At 43.6% G+C, this 8,731-nt stretch overlaps 1 non-coding gene across 1 annotated transcript; it reads right to left on the bottom strand.

The window, feature by feature from the left end:
• Positions 1-261: 261 nt before the first annotated feature.
• On the bottom strand, positions 262-363 carry LOC127695642 (U6 spliceosomal RNA). Its single transcript, XR_007980024.1, has one exon. It is a non-coding gene; the product is annotated as a U6 spliceosomal RNA (small nuclear RNA).
• Positions 364-8,731: the final 8,368 nt, after the last annotated feature.

The raw sequence follows: 8,731 nt of genomic DNA, 5'->3' as shown, positions 1-8,731 counted from the left end.
AGAGCTAGCCTGGGCTACATAACAAGACCCTGGAAAACAGATTTTTTTTAAGTATGACTGATAAATCTCTTCTTTTGTGTAGCTTTGCTGAACTTATTCTAGATTTTTAGTGGATACCTTGGGCTTTCCTATTTAAAAATGAGTAGGTGTTATCTACAAATAAAGTTATAGCTTTCTTTTTTCTTATTTGGATGACTTGTATTCATTTCTTTTTCTTCATTTAGTTACTCTGACTGATAGGTAGGTCACCATGTCCAACTTTAAAATATGGAACACTTCGCAAACTTGCACATCATCCTTGCACAGATGTGATAATCTTCTGTTTGGTTCCAACTTTAGTATATGAGCTGCCAAAGCAAGCCCTCGTTCCTTCTAAGGAAAAGGTTTCAGCCTTTCACCATTAAGTACAATATTAATATAGTTATGATGTTTTAATAAACTACTATATAGGCATGAATTCTTTCAAAGGCTTTTTGTTGTTCAATTTTATGGCACACTAACACTATGTTACTGTGTCAATCACAATGGAAATGCAAAGTTAATCCTTGCTTAGCCACAGGAATGTAACTAGCCAAGCTTATTTAAGGACAGACAGAATTTACTAAAGGGATCTTACTGAGTAGAGCAGCAGGCTCTGAGAATGAGTGGGACAAGAGGACCCTTGAAGCAATGAGGATCGCTGTCTACTTCATGTCATAAGCCTGAACCAGACAGAAAGCTTTGTGAGCTCTATTGCTTGGAAGAGGGGTGCTGGAGTTACTGGGGTATTATACTGCAGAAACAGAAGTTGCCTCTGGGAATGGATGCTTCTGTCATCACTGCGGCGGCCAGTGACACCATAATTAATCCTCCTCTTTTTTCTCCTTCATTGCTGTAAATCGAAAGTTGGAAGGGCTGAGGGTGCAGCTCAGCGGACAAACGCTTGCCTAGGCTCTAATTCAGCACTGCCAATCAAAGCGACAGAACAACAGCCCTCTGTTCTGGAATTACAGGTGCCCACGCTGGGCTTACTGTTGGCTGAGTACAGTAAGACCTTGCATAACTATTGTATAGAATCCAGGGCTGGGATTTGGTGATGCACTTTGGGTGCATTTGGCAATTGTAACTAAGAATATCCTTTTTGGCTATGATGGCAGTTAAAACCTATTTTTAAAAATGACCTGAAATTAGAAGTGTAAATTACTTAATCCACTATGCTTCGAAAATAGCAGATACTTTTCAATTATAGAAAGAACAGTTTTTGATCTCTAAAAACTCAAATTGTTAAATAAAAAACTAGAGTGTGTATATAGGTCAGTTGTAGAATGCTAGCTTAGATTACTTAGATTAATTAGCTTAGCTATTTGATTAGGCCTTGGGTTTACTCCCCAGTACTAGGGGTTGGAAGGGAAGTTCACTTTTTATTTCCCTTTAATCTTATATTAATATAAATTTGTATTTATTTTTAAAATATGTTTTGTTATCCAGGTACATGAGTAATATATATATATGACTTATGCTCAAGCAGTTTTATAGATACAGTGTGTGCTACTGGGGGGATTTGGAAATCTAAACCACAGAATGGCTCTGGGTCTCTATATGAGAGAAGAGAGAAGGCAGAAGGACAAGGACCGGAGGATGGGGACCAGACACTCCCTAAGCAGCAGCATTCATTGTCCACAGTAAGAAGAGGCTGAGTTAGGGTAATGTTAGAGAAGGAACAAGTCCCAGGGGTTGTGGTAAAGAGAAGAAAGAAGCATTGATAACCGGTAACACACTGAGCTAAGGAATGGTGCAGGAGCAGCTACTGGGCTGAGAGGGGGAAAAAGTAGTCATGGGGTGAAGGGAAACAGTGATTTTTTTTTTTTTTTTTTTTTTTTTTTTTTTTTTTTTTTTTTTGCTTTAACTAGGTTGAACCAAGCAAGTGCTCTTGGGAACACCCAGTGATTGAGAAAGAGAAACCAATGGCTGCCAAAAATTGCTTGGTAGAGAAAATCTAAAGTCTGTGTTTTACAGTTCTACAGTATGGTACTATAAAGATAACACACACTATCAGAGGAAACAACAAATTTGACTTCTTAAAACACAGACATTCCTCTGAGCATTGTGGCACAAGCCTTTAATCTCAGCACTAGGGAGGCAGAAAGGTAGGCAGATATCTGAGGCTAGCCTGGTCTATAGGGGGAGTTCTGGGACAGTGAGGGCTACACAGAGAAACCCTGTTTGAAAACAAAGCAAAACAAAGCAAAACTACCACCACCACCACCATTTTATTTATTATAATTCTTGGAAAATAAACAGGCTTCTGTGTCACTGTTACTCAGTTGAGAGTCCCACGTTTCACGCCATTAGTCCTTCCACGAGGGAAGACTAACAGTCACCAGGGCCACTGAAAGGTTAACACCATGCTATCTCTATGTAGTGAAACCTCTATACAACGGATGGACAGAACAGTGATGCGGTCCTGAGCCCACTCTCCCATCATAGAGGGTGGGTTATAAAGATAACCCAGCACCCTGAAAGCCCATTGCCATCTGCTCCAAGTGAGTCCGGTGATCACAGAAGGTTAAAACTAAGAAGATACAGAAGTCAAACATCAGCGAGGTCTAATACAGCACTATAATGGATTCCTTCCATTTATATCCATTGAGTCCTCCACAGATCAGTGTTGGATACAGTTGCACAGAGAGCAGGCCCTGACTTAGCTCTCCACAATCCCCAGTCATTCTCTCCCAGCCATTCACATCTCTATCCTGGAGCTCTTCTGTGGGAACTTCGGGTATGTCTCCTACTCTGATGAACTCAAACTAGACTGGCTCAAACTACTGGTGCCCTCCCAAGGCCAAGAAAGAACTAGGCTTTAGTGTCGCCTGTGGCACCTACTGGCTCCCTGGGTCCAAGAGGCCCTGGGTCAGCATGTGGCTGTAGCAACAACTGTTGTCTCTCTAACCACATGTGAATGCTGGGGAAAGCCCTCACTGGGCAAACGACCTCCAGCCCTAGCACAACCTTCTGCCGGGAGGAAATGTATCTTGCTTCATAAATATCCTGCCCTCCTAAGGGGCTGAGCACCGCCATACAAGTTCCTTACCAGTTTCAAGTCCTTACTGGATTGGTTTCTTTCTTAGGTCTCCCATAAACACAATCCAGTCTGGGCATGTGAATTGGGCATCAGATAACAATTCCTGTGTACCCAGTCCCCTCAGTAGTGTCTGCCTGTCTATTGCTTTTGAGTCCCCGATATTCAGGAGCCCCCTCAGCTGGAGATAACCATGTGTCCCCGATGGCTCATAGGAGCAGATCCAACAGGGTTTACCTTATAGCCTTTGTCTCGAGGGACAGCGATTAAAAGTTCTTGTTCTTGTAAAAGGCCCAAGTTCAATCCCTATCGCCCACATGGATGTTCACCATGGCGCCTCCATGGGCACCAGGAATGCGTGCGGTGTACAGGCATACACGCAGACAAGACCACTCATATACATAAAGTAACTTTAAAAAAATCTAAAAAGAAAAGTTTAGCTGAGTGATTCAAGGCTAGCCTGGTCTACAGAGCAAGTTTCAGACAGCCCGGCCTACACAAAGAAACTCTGTTTCAACAAAACCGGAAAAAGTAAGAAAGTCTTTCCTTCGCTTCAACAGCTCTGATGCTAGAGGTTCTGGTACCATGCAACAGACCATTGTCCAGACCTCCATCAGCATGCTACCCATAGATCTTTTCTCTGCATTAAAGGTCAGGCCGGAGCCGGGCGGTGGTGGTGCACGCCTGTAATCCCAGCACTCAGGGAGGCAGAGGCAGGTGGATTTCTGAGTTCAAGGCCAGCCTGGTCTACAGAGTGAGTTCCAGGACAGTCAGGGCTACACAGAGAAACCCTGTCTCGAAAAAACCAAATCCAACCCCCCCCCCAAAAAAAAGGGTCAGTCAGGCCGGAGGCATGTCTTCTGTCACTGTGGTTATTTTCCCTGGCTTGTTGCTATCTGCCTTGTCCCTGAGGATGCCACGCATTATGGTCCCAGAACAGACTTTTTATTATTGGTGTCCTTTGGGACCCTTCCATGAAAAATAGCAGGCCAACACCTACCTCCATTTCTTCCTATCTTTTGTCCAATTACCTGCTAAGTCCTAGGCCAATACTGGAGATATCGGCCCTATGCCCTTATATCATCGCTTACTTAATGCCTCACTGTCCCCTGTATTTTTTAGACCCCTTCCACTACCCCTACAAGCCCTATAGGGACAGACTACTGTGACAAAATGTCCTCAAAATTACCCCTCACCCAATGTCACTCCAGTTGTTTGTCTCATTTCCCACATCCGGGACACCAATGTCCTTCCCAAACTCGCCTTCAGTTTTGTTAGATCCTGCCAGGTACATGCCAAGTGTTGCTCAAATTCCTTCCCACGGGGAGACAGACGAAATAACTCCTCTGCCTGAGGTTCTGTTGACAAGCCCAGGTACAGCTTCATCAGAACTTACAAAATAAGTCATTCACAATGGTTTTAGTACCCAAGACCTGAACTAACAAAGGGGATAAAACACCTTTATGCTCGGAGCATTCCTGTGATAATAATTAGCCTTATAGCTATCAGAATTTGGCAGACACAGGTAGGAGCTGACTGAATTTCCTGAGCTAAGTAAATAATCTAATAGGGCTTTAGGCAGAAAAGACTGGTCTCTTGTTATAGGAACAGCTATTCCTGTAAAGCCAAGTTCCAACCTAAATCAGAGCAAAGGTCCACGCCAGAGCATAACAGAGTGATGTTTACTGTTCAAAAGAGAAATTGGTATGATCCAACGGTTCTACACCAGCTAAATTTCCACTTTTATATAAAGGCAAACAAAACACAGTAAAAAGCCAGATACAACAACATGTGCCTTTGATCCCAGTACTGTGGAGGCAGAGACAGGAGGATTCCTGGCCAACCTAGCCAAATCAGTTTGGTCAGAACTTCAATGAGATCAAAAAGTAAGACGGAGACATCTAGACCTCTAGAGTCTATGCACATGTGCATGTATGTACCTGTACACACACACACACACACACACACACTTTTAAAATAAAGAATTATTTATTTTACGTATATAAATACATTGTAGCTATCTTCAGACACACCAGAATGCCATCAGATCCCATTACAGATGGTTGTGAGCCACCATGTGATTGCTGAGAATTGAACTCAGGACCTCAGGAATTGCAGTCAGTGCTCTTAACCACTGAGCCATCTCTCCAGTACCCCTCCCTCCAATTTAAAAAAAATTAGTTTCAAACATGTATAAGTTTATACTGAAATACTTTTTGAAGTCAAGCCAGTGAAGAAATCCCACGATGAAACTAAAGGAGACAGATAATGTAGGCCACCATGAAACCTCAAACCATGTAAGTATAGAAATAAGGCAAACCAATTACAGGCAACATGAATTGGGACCCACATAGTTACGTAAGAAAGATTTTCTGCTAAGCAAACTGAGGTGAATTTCTGTGTGGTGCTGTGGCTCAGTATGGAGCCTTAGAACCTAGGGAGAGAAAGGAGACAGTCATTCAATGGAATAGCTCAGCATGAGGCTGTCCCATACCTGCACTGGAGGGGTGCCCCAGGGAGGAAAGTGGGAACCTGTGTAGGGGGAGGAGATGTGAAGCAGTAGTCGGGGCTCAGAGTAGTGTCAGAGTCTGCGTTGGACAAGGAGAGTGTCTGTACGTGAAGGCCCGGGTGTCGGAGCCTGGGAGGATGGACTTCCCATGGGAATGTATCCAGCCGGGCTGGAACAAGACAGTTGGAACCCAGTGAAGAGGAAGTCTTGGAAAGCAACATACAAAGGTTTTTGTTTTGCTTTGTTTTTATGAGCTGGGTGGGTATTGACTACGGTGTAAGGCCCTGGGTCCAGTCTCTATCATTGCAATTTTTTTGTAAGTTTCTGCTTTTTATTTTCCATTTTTCTTAAACTATGTGACTAATTTAAAATATCCCTTGGTCTGAAAATGAAGCTCAGTCAGTAGAGTGCTATCCTGCATGAAGCATGTGTGGTGGCACAGACCTCTAACCCCAGTACCAGAGGCCAAACAGAAGGATCCAAAGTTCAAGGTCATCCTCTGCTTGACAGTGAGTTCAAATCCAGCCAGAGATACATGAGATTCTTTCTAAATAATAAAAAAAAAGTTTTAACTCACCAGATACTTTTTCCTCCTTGATATTATAGATAACTACCTGGGGAAAAACAATGCTAAAATATATCTAAAGTCCTGTTTGATACATAGATATATAGAAATGCAAGGTGTATCTTGCTTTCCTTGTATATAATTTTAGGAGGGCCAGCATGGAGATTTGTTATAATTTCTGAAAGCATTTTAAAACAACTTCAAGGATATAGAGGACAGATCGTACATATAGAACCTGAGACCTCCTAGGCCACCTCAGCTTGTCACGTCATGTCACCTTGTCCTTGCTGCTACTGGTAGGCACGAAAAGCTTAGTCACTTTCAGAATGCAGACTTTCAGAATGTCATGGTTGAATGTTGGAACCAGCTTTTAAATTCATTTGATTTCACACTTGTCATCGTCTTCTTTTTTGTGGTGCGAGGCATCAAACCCAAGGCCTGCGCTTGCTAGACAAGCACTCACCCGCTAAGCCACATCCCAGCCCCCTCACCAGCCTGTGGAGCTACCTCACCACCAGCATACAGAGGCCTTCAGGCTGCTGCACACTCAGGTTGCTTCATTTCCTGTCTTCTGAGAAGCCCCAGTTGCAAGAGCTATTGCTAGGGAAGCTGGTGCCAAAATAAAGGCACGCACACTCGAGCCTAGACCCAGGCTAGCCAGAAGTGCACTTACTGAATGCATTAGGCAAGCAGAATGACCTATTTCTCCAGTTCGTATTCATTTTCTGGAAGGGAGGCCTCTCTGGTCTCAGTCTTCCCATAGCTGAATGTGGGACATTTTTATATGCTTTTCTTCTATACCTGAGAGCAGTTTCTAGGACATGGAGAGAAAGATACATTGGGTCAGGACAATGGTTCGTTCAGTGGGCCCAGAGTAGTGCCATCAATTCATTTTGTATCTGTAGTGGTTCCAAACTCTGATCCAAACTGGAGCTGATTAGAAAGATTTTTTTTTTAATTATTAATCTTTGATGCAAAAAAAAAAAACCAGAACAGTATAATAATGTGAAAGAACATATCCAGCTATATAGTCAGGGTTCTTGGAGTAACGGAACTCATAGAATGAATCTCTGCCAGAGCCGCTGCTCGCCAGGCCAGAAGGGGAAAGCAGGGTCCAGGACAGGCAGGATTCTGGTTGGGTTGGGAGCCAAGTGCCGGAGTGGTGGGAGAAGACAGCTCTTCTTCAGGTGTCTTAGTGTTGTGGCTCTTTTAGGTGAAGGCTTTCCCCAGGGCGATCTCTAATGAGGCAGCTCTCTGGATCTTTGCTTGTTCATATTGCCTTATTCCAGGGGTTGAGTTGGATGTATATGCTTTATTCAGGGTGAAGTAGGGATTATATAATTTTGGGGGAAGGGCTTGAGAATACCCAGGAAGGGAAGGCCATTGGTTGAAGGCTAAGACTATTGAGATGCCTCATTAGCATGGAGATGCATTTCAGGTGCTGTGCTCCTGGGACTGAGTGCCTCTGGTCACCTCAGTTGAGGATCGTGGTTGCAGGCATTAAAGGCAGGGATGGAGCAGCCCTACTCCTGCCATCTCAGAGCTCTGAGATTCCTGGAGTTTGGGCATGCTCCACCTCACCAGTTCTTATGCCTCTCTGGTGGCACTGTCCGTGTGCCCCGCAAGATTATGGACCTATGCCACCACACTTGTCTTCAATGTATCTCTGTGCTCTTATCATGTATAATTGGAAAATGAACTAAAACACACCATTCACAATGGCACTAAAACAAATAAGATGTTTAGGAATAAGTTTAACAAAAGCAGTACAAGATGTTTATGTTATCTATGATTGTCTTGTGCTCTAGAAGGGGCGGGCGTGACTTTTGCCAGTTGCCAATAGTTAATGTTTGGAATTCTGGGGACTCTTGAGAGGTAGACCTCTCAAGACCTCTGAGAGGCCCTGGGTCAGCTGCTGCTTGCTCCTCCTGCTGTTCTCCCCACTGGGAAATGCTGGCAAATGCTGGTCCTGCTGCTGCTTTTCCTATTGATGGACTGCTGGTTGGAGATACACTGACAAGAGATTGGACAAGGAACCTGATGCCCCTAATCAGTAGGGAGTAGACCAAAGAGGTCCACACCTCCTTTCCACTCTAACCTTCTTTCTCTCCTGCTTAGTGTTTGGAGGGAGGGTCTGGAAGAGTGGAAGATAATAGAACCCAATAAAGTAGCCTAAAATGTAGGGTAACATTCCTCTTTGTTCTTTTTAGAAATTGGTGAATTGCTCCTAACATTTATAGAGAGATGCAAGACTCAGAATAGCCAAAACTATCTAGAAAATGTAAAAACCTATGAAACCTGTCAGGAAGCTTAGGAAACTAAGGGAGTTTGATTCCCCAGTACTCCATCAACAAGGTGTGGCGGTCCACACATTTAGTTCCTCATTCAGGGTGTGGAAGCAGAGGACTCAGAAGCTTAAGGTCACTCTTAGCCACATGGTGAGTTTGCAGTCAGCATGGGATACATTAATCCTGCAGGAGAGATATTAACTTAAAAGACACTTTGAAAAATAGTATTATAAATCTAGATATTAACAGAATGGAACTGGTTGGCCAGAAAGCCCTCTCAGTTCCTGTCAACTGACTTTCAACAGGTTGTT

Source organism: Apodemus sylvaticus, chromosome 10, assembly GCF_947179515.1.
Source record: "Apodemus sylvaticus chromosome 10, mApoSyl1.1, whole genome shotgun sequence".
Lineage (NCBI taxonomy): Eukaryota > Metazoa > Chordata > Mammalia > Rodentia > Muridae > Apodemus > Apodemus sylvaticus.
Note: the sequence above shows the minus strand (reverse complement) of the source record. Positions and strands in the feature narration are given on the sequence as shown.